At 44.2% G+C, this 13,535-nt stretch overlaps 1 protein-coding gene across 5 annotated transcripts in view; it reads left to right on the top strand.

The window, feature by feature from the left end:
* Positions 1–783: 783 nt before the first annotated feature.
* magixa (MAGI family member, X-linked a) overlaps positions 784–13,535 on the top strand; it is a 65,260-nt gene continuing 52,508 nt past the window's right edge. For all 5 annotated transcript variants that reach the window (XM_087833489.1, XM_087833492.1, XM_087833490.1 and 2 more), the window contains exon 1: positions 784–888. The gene's annotated coding sequence lies outside the window, so the exon portion shown is untranslated. The remainder of the gene's footprint in view (positions 889–13,535) is intronic.

The raw sequence follows: 13,535 nt of genomic DNA on the forward strand, positions 1-13,535 counted from the left end.
GCATTTGAACCCTGTGGGCATAGTCGGGCCCCTGCAGTGTTGCACAGAACTATCAGTTTATAGCTATGGCTCACACACACACACACACACACACACACACACACACACACACACACACACACACACACACACACACACACACACAGTCATGTTCCTGTAACCTCAAACCCAGTGTGAGTACTGAAATGTGATGAATTACATAATGAGGTTTTGGTTTTGTCCCCCAGAGGGAGCCGAGTCCCCACAACGTGAGTACGCAAACAGACTGATGTCCCCACAATATCACAAACACAAGAGCACACACACACACACACTAACAATACACACAGATACTCACACTCGCTGATGTCAGCCTATTGCCCCAACCACACCCCCCACACATCACGCAGACTCCTCCCTCTGAAGGTGGAGCTCCCCCACCACCTCCACCCCTTACACATTATCATCAGACCCTCTTTCCGCTGTGTGTGAGGAGAGAGAGGGAGGGCGGTAGAGAGACATTAACTTGTCATTGCTTTCACAGTGTAGTAAAGCCCCATTAAGCTGGTGCTGCTGCTGCTGCACAGTTACCTGCGGGCATCACACACGCACACACACTCAGTCATACAGAGAGACACGTGTACGTTGCGCTCACTGTTTCCGTGTAACAGTGTGTGTGTGGTCGTCCACCTTTCAGCGCTTTGCATTTTTACCTGCAGTGGAGATCGCGCACACGCCCCCCCCTCTCTCTCTCACTCACTCTCTCTCTCTCGGCGCGCACGCTCCTCGCGCATGCACGCAGCAGCAGCAGCGGCAGCAGCACCGAGGGAGCGATCAATACGCTAAAAGCCCGGAGAGGATTTAAACCGGAGCGGAGAACCGGAGGGGGACTCGGCAGGAATTATGAAGGTAACGGAACAGCAGAGGGGGGTCCCGGTTTGGCTTTTATTTGCTCGGCTCCGGGGCGCGCGCGTGCATGTGTGCGCTCGGCCGTTTTGACCGAGAAACCCGGTTTGTCGGAGCGGTTTCTGTTTTTTTCATTTTGTTCCTCTTGCAGGTACAAACGGCGCTGTCAGCAGATCCACAGCCGACCCATGCAGCCTACTGTCCGGGCTCAGGGGCAGCGGGCTGTCGGTCACATCCTCCATCAGCACCACGTCTCTATGTGTGTGTGTGTGTGTGTGTTTGTGTGTGGCACCGTGTAAAATCAGAACTGCGAGTGTAAAGTAACAGCTGGTTTGGGATCAGTGTGAGTGGACGGGTGACACCGTGTGTGTGTGTGTGTTTACATGGTGGCCAGCAGCTGGGTTTGCGCTATAGAAGCCGCTCTTTGTCTGCTCTGACCGTTTGTCATGAATGGCAGCAGGAGTAAGAGGAAGAGGTGTATACATATAGGATGAGAGGGGTACAGTGGGGTGATGAAGAGTACATTAAGGAGGAGGGGGATGAGGAGTTGTCGTGTAAAGCACTCCACACTGCAGAAGGTGTTTTAACCTGAAGCTGATTTACTGCCAAGGATGGAGAGATTAGGAGGAGACCTGAGGGAAAATAACGTTTTGGGTTTTGTTATCATTGTAGTGGAGAGGACAGGGTGTGCTGTCAGGGAGGAGGAGCTGGTTGTAGTATCAGATTGTGGGTGATGGTGTGTTTATGTATGTAATGCGTGGAGTGTTGCTGGATGCTGCAGAGCTGTGAGGATGCTTTTAATCTGAGCTGTTCTGATGAAGAGTGATAAAAGGGGGTAAAGTGGGGGGGTGTATCTGGCAGCCAGCTCTAGGACACTCTGCTGAAGGAGCAGCTAAACAGAGAAGCAGTTAAACGTTTCAAACAGCGCAGAATGGAAATGTCTCCACACTGGATAAAACTGCCATCAGTCAGCTCTTTTTCATTTTCAGTGCTCGCGCTCTGGTCCAAGAAGAAAAGTGTGCTCCAGCGTTTTTCTGTGGGGTCACAGTGTGGAGGGCCTGAGGTTTGTTGCTGGATAAATAACAAAACTGGACTTAAATGTAGGGTTAATGGTGTTAATGAATCGATCACAGATGCAGATACCAATGCATCATGTGGTGCTTTTTAGGCTGGATTTAAACTTTGCTTTGTAAAATAAAATTAAAGATGCATTCCCGTTGATGACATAATTTATTTGCGTTGCTTTGATTTCAGCTCAGTGTGAGAGTCTTTACTGTATGTTCAGGTGTCTCCCTTACCTGCTTTCACTGTGTTCATTCCTCACAGACACCTGACCCGATGCGACTGAAAGTGAAACAATATTAATCAGGGTTACTCTTCCTGCATCCACCTGTCAATTCAGCCCCTCCCACAGTCCAAAGACATGCATGTTCAGGTTAAGTTTGAGGTGGATGCAGGCGCGAGCGTGCATGCGTGATTGTCTCATTATCTGTCTTTGCAATCAGATAATGCATGGTTCATGTGCACAGAGGAAGGCTGAGTGACATTTTCCTACTGAATTTGATTCGTTTGTGTTGAACTGTTAAGAATGAATGAACAGATCAAACTGACATCCAGTCCAAATATACGGTTGGATCACTTATCCCTACACTTAATCAAACATGTGATTATAGATCAGCTCAAGGTAATGAAAAAACACAAAAATATGGGAAACTAATGAAAATGTCACTCCCGAGTTTGGGTAAATGGACAGGGTGTCGGGAAGCGCATCCGGCATAATATTTAGACCAAATCAAACATGCGGATCATAAACTTTATAGATCAAAATAAAACAAAATAGTAAAGATAAAGGTTAAAACAAAAGCCCATATATATATATCCAGAACAGCAGGACCCTCAAGCTCCCAGGCCTCTGGTAGAGGACCCGAGCTTGAAGGATAAACCGCCCGCAGGGGCGTGCTTCGATCACTACGGCCGAAGAAGACGGCCGTAGTGATCGGTGTAGCGGTTCCGAATGACAGCAACAGGAAGAAGGAACACGAGAAGCTGGAGAAATACCAAGGGCTCAGAGAAGAGCTCGAGAGGATGTGGAGGGTGAAGGTAACAGTGGTCCCCGTGGTAATCGGAGCACTAGGTGCGGTGACTCCCAAGCTAGGCCAGTGGCTCCAGCAGATCCCGGGAATAACATCGGAGATCTCTGTCCAGAAGAGCGCAGTCCTGGGAACAGCTAAGATACTGCGCAGGACCCTCAAGCTCCCAGGCCTCTGGTAGAGGACCCGAGCTTGAAGGATAAACCTACACATCTTTTTTATGTGTAGATATGTAGATATATAAACTTATATCTGTGAGGAACAGGAGTTCACCCATTCAGATCAGCCAAGCTTAACCCAGCGTACTCGTACAGATGACAGTTACAGCTGGTGTGATTTTTACTTTACAACTTGCACCTCTGGCAGGGCGAGTTTCACTTTTTCCCGTTATGAAGGAAGGTTTATAGTCCCAGCAGATCAACATGGCTTTGCTCCAGCCGCCGTCACGGAAACAAAGAAATCGGCTTTTATGTCTTACATGAAGTGGAAGTAATTTTGTTTTTGGCACTATGTTGCATTATGCATATCTGATGTTTGTTTTTTGAAATGGGCATGTGAGAATGGATGACTAATAAATGAAGCCGAGCCTGAAAAATAAAAAATAAAAACATTACTAAAAATAAAGATTATATAGACCCCCCCCGCCCACCCCCACACCACCCTCCACTACCGTTCTGTCCTGTTTGTGTGAGAGCCGAGGTTTTCAAGTGTCTCTTGAAGCATTCTCTCAGCCTCACATGTTTAATTAATGCCTGTTTCTGAAGTCTTTTGCACACATGACGTCACATGGCCGTGTCCAGAGTGTTGATCTTTTTTAATATGTAGAAAACAGGGGGAACTATTCTGATTCGGATGGAAATGCTGTGTATGGTTTAAACGAGGAAGCCGCCTGTGTAAATCACACATAAGGAAGCAGACATGATGCTCGTTCAGTGCAGCGGACTATTACCTGCTGCTGCTGTTACATTGGTGCAATGGGGACCTGGCAGGTAAAAGAGTCTTTAATGTCGAATCCAACTGCATCAGGCCTTTTTGTTCTCATTTTCACCTCCATCAGATGATGTCTAGAAGACTTCAGGGCTACAGTGCATGTGTGAAAATGGCTTATAGAGCTGGTTCAGGGATTTTTAGGCTCTGAAAAGAGACTGAAAAGTCTCTGCAGCCTTTTTATGTGCACTTTAGTAAAAGACGTGACGTACGTCAGAGGTATATTCCTTTCTAGCCTTCAGGAGCTGATGAGGCTTCTCAATAGGAACACCTGTATCCTTAGTAAACCTTTTCTCAATGTTTCCCTCCGTGCTCGTCTGTTTTTAGAAACACTTGGGAACCATATCTGATGAGAAATTGATCGATTGATTGAGCTAGCATGTGTCGTGCTTCCTGTCTTTCACAGCAGGATGAAGACTGGAGATATTTTTGTGCAGCTCATTATAAACATGGATTTGTGGATTCAAGCTGAAGTTGTTGTCAAGGTTTAAATGTTTGATCTTCGTCACTGTGCCTCGGTATCGACCGGGTCACACACAAATATGTTGATGGACAGGAACCTGTTAATGATGCCACTTAATTAGGAATAACTCTAGACTTTGCTCCAGAGTTCCTGTCTTGCTTTTTAACAATATCAATCTTTTTTTTTAAAAATGATTCCTTTTGTTTGTGCTGAGAGGATGGAGCTGCAGAACTTGGTGAGAAAGGCAAATCTTTTGCAGTTGCATGAAATTCTCAGAGGCAGAATTTTAAACAGATGCTTGAAACATTTCTCAAAGATTTAGCTCCGTGTTGACGTCACAGAATCATGCAGCTGGTGCAGATTTGTGCGCAGCATCTTTTGCAATGGTCTGTTTGACTGAGATCTGGTGACTGCTGAGGCCATCTGAGTCAACTAAACTCATTGTTATGTTCCAGAAACCAGCCCGGTGTTGTGTCTGTGCATTCTTTTTAAAGAAGCCGCATGGCTTCAGTGTGATAAAATGTAAGAGACCGTCTGCTGCTTCTAAATTTCTCTTAGAGAAATATAAATGCAGCCAAAAATCACAGCTCAGCCGTAGGGGTGGGCGGTATAAACGGTATATGGTAGAAACGATATGAATTTGGCCAACGGTAGAGATTTTGACTATACCGCTCTACCACGATAGCCCATGTTGATGGTGTCATCATGCTACACCTGTTTTGGTCGAAAGCATCGCAGCGGCTACAAACAATATCATCTGCAAATTATGCTGGGCGACAATATTAGCGAAGAGACGAAACATTTTTTAGAATATGGTGAAAGCCAAAAACTGCGCTTCCTCCACTTCCGTAACATTGATTCATTAATGTTGAATTCTCTCGCAGCTGCTCTATTCCCATGTTGTTGCAGCATATTAATGACTAACCTCATATTGTGGATGAATAATCTCAGTTGTTCTCCTGGGTGAAGTTTGGTCCATTTACAGCATCCTGCCATGCGATTGTGTTTGTTCCTAACCATCGGGAACCCTCACGTTAACAAGTGGAAAAAAGTTAGCTTTTATCCTCCAGCTTCACTGTGTTTGTTATGCTAACGTAGCTGTGTTGCTAGTGATCACGTAGCACATCATTAGCTATAGCTAGCCAAACTTCAGTAACCCTACAAACGTCACTGCTGTTTAGTTTTCTGTCTTCATTTATGGTGGAAGTGATAGCAGAGCTGTACGTTTAAATTTTTCAGAAATCTCTCAGTCAGAACATGCTATATCATGTTTAGCTGGAAACTAGCGAGCTAACTTCCTGCTAAGTTCGTTAAATTTAATAAATTCTGTTTTCATGGATGCCTGGATGTTAAACTTAATTGTTACACCTGGTAAAGCAGCAACGCTGATCATTTTATTAAAGATGAAAGAATTTAGACAGTTTTTAACTCTCAGTGATGCCGCAGAGTTCGTTTGACTTTGGGACCTGAAGTGGAGTTTTGGGCCCAGATTACTCCGCAAGGCTCCTGACTATGGTAGCCGTAATGCTCCGACAATCCATCAAGTGATGCGGCTTCATACTTTACCAAAGTCGTACTAAAACATTTTTGACAGATTTTTGAGCGCCATGTGCCACATAAAATCAGTTCGAGGTCAGTAAGCACAACCAGAATTCATACATAAGGTGCATCCGATTATAAGGCGCACTGTCAATTTTTGAGAAAATTAAAGGATTTTAAGTGCGCCTTATAGTGCGGAAAATACGGTATACAGAAGAAAAGACTATATCGTTACCGCACATGCTTCAAATTATACGGCGATATGAATTTTAGGCCATATCGCTCAGCCCTAGCTCAGCCTGTAACTCATGAGATGGTTCTGTCACAGTTAAGACAATCAGTGAAAATTAAAAAAAGGTCATGAGGTCCTGGGTTTGAAGCCCCCGACCAGCCGAAGCCCTTCTGTGTGGAGCTTCTGTTCTTTTCATGTCTGTGTGGGTCCTCTCCTTCCCCCCAAATGATTGCCTGTCTCTATGTGACAGTCTGGCAACGTGTCCAGGGTGTACCCTGCCTTTCACGCTATGAAAGCTGGGATAAGCTCCAGCTCCAGCAACCTTGAATTAGATTGGCAGTATGGATGAAGAATGGTTGGAAATTTCAAACAGGCTTTGATTATTGACGCTTCTCGTGAGCGTTGAAGCCCGAAAACATCTTTCAGCACAGCTCTGTCAGAAATATGACATATGTGTTTACAGCAGTTTTGGGTTTTGCTGTTTGAGAGGTTGTTGGTGGTCTTATGTGCACACTGCTTTGGGACTTGGATGATGGAGTTTTAACTATGGGTGTGCACGCTGCAGTTACATAATGGCATTGATGTGCATGGAGGAAGGCTGAGTGACAGTGTGTTTTTTCTACCCTGGTCTTGTCTTTGCACTAGTGCACAGAAATATGATTCTACAGACTGGCTGCACAGGTGCTGTATAGTGATATAAAATAAAAAGGAGAAAACACTCTCAGAACTAAATTGAATTCTCCGTTGTGCATGTCATCAGTTTTCTCCCATGCATGGCTCTCTACGGCTTATTTTATTTATTTTATTGATCGTCAGTCACCCGCATCACAGGTGTTGCTGTACTTTCAATCTTGTACTGAGTTGCAGAAGTCTTTGGTTGCTGCAGTTTCAAATATTAAATACAGATTATTACTTTTCTTTATTACTTTCCCATAAGTATAGAATATGTAACTTATTATGTAAACTTGTACAACAAATACTGTGTATTACATTTTTTTTCCAGAAGTGTTCATCACTCTGTTTCTCAGTTTTCCCTCTTGCACCGTGAAGGACAGTCACAGAATTCCATTGTACTCTGTGCAATGCCAATAAAGGTTCGTTCATTCATATGTTAATGACTCAAGTGTCTGCCTCACCTGAAGTCATTAAACGTTCCTGCAAAAGTATTAAAAGAGGAATGTAAAATGAGGTAGTGAGGTTAAGAGAGAACAGCTTTATGAAGCCAGCAGAGAAAGAGTGTTTGAAGTGTGTGAGGTGAGAGCAGGCAAGGTGTTGCCCTCGGGTTAATATTTATCCAGGGCTCCAGCAGGTGACAGATTACTGAACTCATGAACAAACGTAGCAGAAATGCAACAGAACAACAGAGCCGAGTCAACACAGAAAACGACCGAGCAAACAGAGGAGCGGACCGAAGAGCAGTGCCGGCTGTGTTCACAGGATGAAATATTAACACGATTACGATCATCACAGTCCTAATGAGTCCGGAGGCTCGAGGAGTCTGAGGCTCAAACTTTCATCGTACCAGAGAGCTAAACAGCTGAACGGATAATAAATGTCGAGGAAGCTTCGCTGCACAGTGTTTCATTTCACAGCGTGTAGATTAAAGCTGCGGCGGGCAGAAATCTGGAAACACCAGTGAGTCAGTGCAGGGGTTTGATGTATTGCATACTGCAGCCCAGTGCTTAGGGATGGGTATTGATAAGATTTTCACGATTCCATTTCCGATTCTGTTTAACGATTCGATTCTTTATCGATTCTCTAAGGTCGGAACACTAAGGTCGATTAGCTTAGAACTTTGTTTTATATCTTCTCTTTGAACAAGACAGAAATTTAGTAGTAACATGGCCTTACAAACCCAACAGTGAGATCTTAAGAGATCCACAGCCTACGGCTCTTCAATGGGGTGTCACTGGGTCCCCAGGATAGCATAAATTATTCTGTAGCAATTACACAAGAATATCCAGTAATGTCCCTGCCTACAATTAAACACATTCACTTACTGAAAATTGGGGGCGTCTGCTGTGGCAAATGGGTGCAAGCCTTCGACCACAAACTTAGTCACTGCTCGGTGACATTCGTCTGTCCTGGCCTGAAAGGAGACGCTACGGTAGACTGCAGCGAGAACTGCCAGCATCTGAGCCAGACTCTGTCTGTCTCATCATGGTCACCTAAACGCACAGTAATGGCAGGTTTTGTAATAAGGCAGATCGCGCTAACATAATATGCACTGTTAGTTGATTATTTACCTGCCGCATTAACGGGAGAGGACGTGCAAACGTTACCGCTGCTGCTGGGTTGAGATTCACGAGTCCGGAGCGGAATTAAAAACACGACATTCATTTAAGGTCATTCCGTGTTTTGTGAGCAAATGCTTTCGCATATTCGTAGTGTTTCCTCCCTTAAATGAAATATCTACTTTGCAAGTATTGCAAGTTGCCCTGTTGTCATCCGTTCTCGTAAAGTAAGACCAAACTTTTTAGCGTTTGAGCCACTTAGGCGCCGTGTTTCCTGTCAGGTAAATGACGTTCCGCAACGTGGTGACGTCATTCGGGGCGACTGAAAACAATGAGGGAATCGTTTGCAAAAATGGCAAACAATTCCAAGGAATTGAAACAGTGGAAACCAGGTTTCGATACCCATCCCTACCAGTGCTACTGTAAAGTTAGCAGCTTAGCTTTCCAGCTGAAGAACAGCATGCTGAGAATATTATTGCCATACTTGATCAGAATGTATACAACATGAATGCAGACACTGTGGTTTTGAACATCATCTTTTTAGAACCACGACTCGAAACAAGGGTGGAGAGTAGTGAGGTTATCCGCTAATGTTAGCAAAGCTCAGTTAGCAAGATGCATCCATCTATCGGCTAATGGATAAACAACAGATTAATAAGCCAGCTAAACACAACATTGTAACACAACAACTGTTGAGATTTCTCATGTGATGTCATGCGTACATTACTTAAAAGTTGTTTGCCATATTGGATGTGGATACAACCACTGGTTGCTAGCAAAAAATGGGTATTCACCAAATGGTTGGCGGTGGTTCCTGGAGGTTGCTCGGTGAAAGAAGTTGCAAAGAAGCCAAAAAATCTCCTAGTGATTGCTTTGGTTGCCTGTTGTTTTTCCATGTTTGTCTGAAAGTACTTAACAAGTACCAGAGTAGGAGTAGGAAAAAGTGTAACCCAAAGTGGAAATGGCGAGGATTCACCTTCAAATTAAAAGTACCTTAGGGCTACAGTCAACATGTTTCATAGGGCACAACTTTTACCTTGAAGGAAACGGTCTCTGTGTCCAGTTTGTGTTTCACTTTTCACAGCTCCCTACAGCTCAAAGGGTAGCTGCACAGTGTTTGTGGACATGTCCATCATTTCTATTCAAACTATGACCACAGAGGTTTCTGCCAGCTGATTGGGGGAATACGCATTTTCCCTTAGCGACAGGTGGCTGCCAGATGGTCACTGGCCAGTCTCTGAGCTTGTGTAACTGGGGCTTTATTCACTTGATCTTACATTGTCACTATGATTGGGACACGTCCAAAATGGCAGCCAAGTAAAAGTCACATGATGAGTCACATGTTCATAAAACCTCATTGTACAATATGTAGCCCTAATAAAAGCGTAGCCCACCAGGATTCCTGCACTTAGTATCACGATAGCCGTTCATCAGTGACTGTCCACTCAGTCTGTTGTCAGTCATTGCGTTCCTGAGATATGTGAAGCGTTACAAACTCGGTCTTCTCTGTTTTACAGAAAAGCAAAATAATTAAAAGATGTTTTTGTTTGCTTTTAGTCACTTGCCAGCTTCTTGTTTGCTTGTTTACAGAAAAAATAAACAAAACCCAACATCTCCAGACTGCTGATTAAGCACCCAAAATGTTAACTTGAAAATGAGTTTAACAGCAATTATCCTTCTGCAAATGTGTTTGGATCACAGCATGAGATGATTCAGACACAGCGCAGATCAAACACATTAGCCAAAGAAAAAAATCCTAAGATCCAAGATCTGCTGTTAACTATTGCAAAGACTGAATTTTCAAAACAGTGTTAAAAAATCTGTACCTACAAGATTATGCCTGATGGCGCCAATGGTGTTGTTTGTCAGGTAGTTACATTCAAATGGCTCCAAAGCACGCCAACATCATGAACATGATCAACAGGTTCATGTGTCAGCAAACCTCAAAGCAGCCATGCTCCTATTTTTAATCCTTACCAGAATTCACATGCCTGAAATACATTAAAAACATAACAGCACAGCTATTATGAGTGAGAAAGTATCTGTAGAGCCGTTTTTCTTCTTCGACCATTAAAAAGCATTTTAGGTTTTAATTAAAAAGCATTAAAATGCTCTTTATTGCTTTAATGTAGGAATCTGTCTGGATTGATTGAAGTGGCCATCAGAGGAACTGCAGTCTCTTCCCTGGAGGTTGCTACTTGGTCCATTATCCTTTCGTTGCCACGTTTTTCAGTGTTGGGCAGTTGTTGCCACTGTCTAGAGACCATCTTTAGATGCTGGATTTTTCACCATTAAAAAGGCTCCCAGCCATCCGGGGGAGGTTAACAGCCAAGAGACATGTAATTGGCTAAAGTCTACTCAACTCAAGTGTTGAACACAGCAGCTAAATTCAATTCAATTCAATTCAATTCAATTTTATTTATATAGCGCCAAATCACAACAAATGTCGCCTCAAGGCGCTTCATAGATACAGAGAAAAGCCCAACAATCATATGACCCCCTATGAGCAAGCACTTTGGCGACAGTGGGAAGGAAAAACTCCCTTTTAACAGGAAGAAACCTCCGGCAGAACCAGGCTCAGGGAGGGGCGGGGCCATCTGCTGCGACCGGTTGGGGTGAGAGAAGGAAGACAGGATAAAAGACATGCTGTGGAAGAGAGACAGAGATTAATAACAGATACGATTCAATACAGAGAGGTCTGTTAACACATAGTGAGTGAGAAAGGTGACTGGAAAGGAAAAACTCAATGCATCATGGGAATCCCCCGGCAGCCTACATCTATTGCAGCATAACTAAGGGAGGATTCAGGGTCACCTGGTCCAGCCCTAACTATATGCTTTAGCAACAAGGAAAGTTTGAAGCCTAATCTTAAAAGTAGAGATAGTGTCTGTCTCCCGAATCCAAACTGGAAGCTGGTTCCACAGAAGAGGGGCCTGAAAACTGAAGGCTCTGCCTCCCATTCTACTTTTAAATACTCTAGGAACAACAAGTAGGCCTGCAGAGCGGGAGCGAAGTGCTCTAATAGGGTGATATGGTACTACAAGGTCATTAAGATAAGATGGGGCCTGATTATTTAAGACCTTGTATGTGAGGAGCAGGATTTTGAATTCAATTCTGGATTTAACAGGAAGCCAATGAAGGGAAGCCAAAACAGGAGAAATATGCTCTCTCTTTCTAGTCCCTGTCAGTACTCTTGCTGCAGCATTTTGGATTCTCACGAAATTTATATCACCATGTAGATAGAATACATTTGGCTAGATTTATTATACTTGGATGCCACTAAAATAGCATCAGCAATGCCGAATATAATTCAGCGCACAGTATGAGGTGTGGCCAAAAAGTTCAGCTACCGTGCCTGTAAAAAGCAAAAAGCCGTACTTGATTTAAATTTGGCTGCCCTTCCCTCTAAGGTCATCTGCAGCGCTCCCAGCACTTCTGTTATGTTTGGATCACTCTGTGAAAGTCAGCATAACATAAATAAGGATGGGTGTTTTTTTGAGCTACTCTAGTGGAGTCTCAGAATAAAAATATAGAGCTGTAAGTGATCAGAAGTAAAGTAAAAATTAAGTGTGATTGACAATGTAAAGACAACATGTTACATCAGGTTTGTAAAGGTCTGGAAATTCCTGCACACTTCAGAGCCTCAGCTTTAATTTGAGACCACTGAGGAGCTGTGAACATTTTTATATGAGCGCAAATGTAATTGATCAAATGAACATAATTATAAATAGCGAATCCTTTGCAGGCAATGACTCCCAGAAGTCTTTAACCTATCATGCAACAGCGTTGCCTTGCTAGTGATGATTTGTGCATGCTGCACTGCTGCTGTCATCAGGTATTTGTGGCTCTTTGAACATTTTAGTGAAACTAATAAAGGAGGAAAAACAAACGCGTTTTCAGACGTCTCTGAATCAAAGCGTCTGCCAGATGAGCAGCACTCTCCAGAGGCCCCGTCACTTCAGTGTGGGGATCCGTCTAATCTCTGCACGGCTCCTGCCTTTTTCCTGGAGTCTGAGCTGATGGTTCTGATTGATAGGTCTGAGCTCTGCTGGTTTCTGTTTCAGAATAATCAGCTGTGTTTTCTGGAAACAGTGAGGTGGCTGTGAGTTTCAGCAGCAGCAGCAGCGTCTCTGCAGTCTGACTCAGCCGATCTGATCCAACTCCAGCTGATCACTGCGAACAATCAGCTGATTTCATGGATGTTTCTGGTTTTAGATTTTACAATTTTTGCTTCTGGGAGGATGAGGAGCTGTTACCCGATCAGAGCTCTTAGTCAGCATTCATGGTCATCATCCTGTGGAGAGCAGCCGCTACTTCCTTTAACCTGTTGGAGAGGCGGCGTTTGAGTAGGTAGATTCACGTTGGCTGTCTCCACAGCGATGGCCCTCTTATGACATCATCCAAAAGGCCGTCCTGTCTTCCATGATGTCATCAGTAGCTGCAGATCCAGAGCGACAGCTGCTGTCAGAGCTGCTCAGCGTCACAGCGCGGGAGCTAACAAACATTCCTGCTCCCCGGCGTGCAGCGACCTCTGACCTCTTCCCTGCTGGCTGGATGCAGAAACACGTCGCTCTGAATGTTTGCGTTCAGTGCAGCTTTAACAGAAACTGTTCTGCTCTCGGCTATTAATTAACTGATTCACGCTGTGAAATCTGATGAGACAGTGTAGCCGTCAGTTTGTCAGAGGTCCAAACGCCCCCAGGTCACTACAAACTATTCTCATACATGAACGGGAACACTGCATTTCTTAAAATCTGTCAAAATGAAAGGTTTTCCTTTGTTCGGGATGGCCTGAATACTATTTTCATGATTTGTTGTATTAACCAATGCAGAGCCACAGGGTGTAGGCTTCAGTTGTGTGTCCTTACTGCAGCAGGGTTCTGGGTTCAGACTTGTTGGTCAGTTGGTGGCTTTTGAGTTTGTTCTCAGACAGACATGCTGTTAGGTTAATTGGTGCTTGCTTGTTTTTCTCTTTTCTTCCTGAATGCTGTGCTCTCTGCTGGGTGTGACAGGAACTGCATTGCAGCCGTTTTAGCCACAGTTTGTGGTCAGATTGACTGCAACACCTGTCCTCAATCCTCACCTGCCCTTTATTTACAGTCGGT

This window comes from Neolamprologus brichardi, chromosome 20 (assembly GCF_056152115.1).
Source record: "Neolamprologus brichardi isolate AB-2024 chromosome 20, ASM5615211v1, whole genome shotgun sequence".
NCBI classification, from domain to species: domain Eukaryota; kingdom Metazoa; phylum Chordata; class Actinopteri; order Cichliformes; family Cichlidae; genus Neolamprologus; species Neolamprologus brichardi.